We start from the raw sequence: 1,376 nt of genomic DNA on the forward strand, positions 1-1,376 counted from the left end.
ATTGATATCAGAAATTATTTTTTCTAGTAGTTTCATCCATAGTTACTACCCAAACTATGCATATGTTAGGAAACAATTAGACAAGATAGCAACAAGAATGCCCATCAAATGTCAAAAATAAAGGGTAGAGCAATCAATGTGTTTTGTGTTGGCTAGGAGTAGCTGATGAAATAACTAGAAGACACGACATGATGTCTCTTTCATCTGCAAAAGTATCAGCTCAGAGGGCATGCTTCATTAGCTTCTAATAGAGCATGCATAATAAGGGGGTGATAGTTTATTAAATAAGGTGAATAATGAAAAATATTCCCACTAAAATGGAATTATAACCCTGTATTTGGCACTTGATTGCAAAGTATGGATGACAGTGCTATTCCTTCATTCTGTGTAATTACAAACGAAAGAGGAAGAGAAAGTTAGGCAATATTCCTAGAATTTAATGACTTTTAAATTTTTCTCTTTTATTTTCTTCTTGATTGTATTAGTTAATTGAGTATGAAAATGTGATAGAAAAATGGCTTCTTTGCAAAATATAAGAATGCTTTCATTTCCTCAACCTGGAGATGGTCAATTTAAATATGTGAGACATACCTAGAGAAACATTGGTTCCACGTGCATTCTTTGATGTTCTTGGATCTTCTTTGCAAAGACATTGTCTTCAGGCAGTATCTTTCTCACTTATTCAGTGATTCACTTATTAGTTTATTTCATTCACTTATTCATCGCTTCTATCAACCCAATCAACAAAATATTTTATCATGCTACTAGCGGCCTGGTGCACAAAAATTTGTGCACTCAGAGGGGTCCCTCAGTCCAGCTTGTGCCCTCTCCCATTCTGGGACCCCTCGGGGGATGTCCATCTGCTGGCTTAGGCCTGCTCCCTGGGGGATCGGGCCTAAGCTGGCATTCAGACACCCCTCTGGCAGCCTGGGAGCTCTCGGGGGATTTCCACTTGCCAGTGGGGAGCAGGCCTAAGCTGCAGTCAGATATCCTTAGCGCTGCTGAGGAGGCAGAAGAGGCTCCCACCACCACTGCTGCGCTGGCAGCCGTCAGCCTGGCTTGTGGTTGAGCAGAGTTCCCCCTGTGGGAGAGCACTGACCACCAGGAGGCAGCTCCTGCATTGAGCGTCTGCCCCCTGGTGGTCAGTGTGTGTCATAGTGACCAGTCATCCCCAGTCGTTCTGCTATTAGGGTTCATTTGCATATTACTTTTTTATTATATAGGATAGAGGCCTGGTGCATGGTGGGGGCCAGCTGGTTTGCCCTGAAGGGTGTCCCAGATCAGGGTGGGGGGTCCTGCTGGGGTGCCTGGCCAGCCTGGTTGGAGGGGCTGAGGGCCATTTTTGAGGCTGACACCCCCTTCAGGGTGGGGGTCCC

This window comes from Myotis lucifugus, unplaced genomic scaffold, assembly GCF_000147115.1.
Source record: "Myotis lucifugus unplaced genomic scaffold, Myoluc2.0 scaffold_79, whole genome shotgun sequence".
In the NCBI taxonomy this organism is placed as follows: domain Eukaryota; kingdom Metazoa; phylum Chordata; class Mammalia; order Chiroptera; family Vespertilionidae; genus Myotis; species Myotis lucifugus.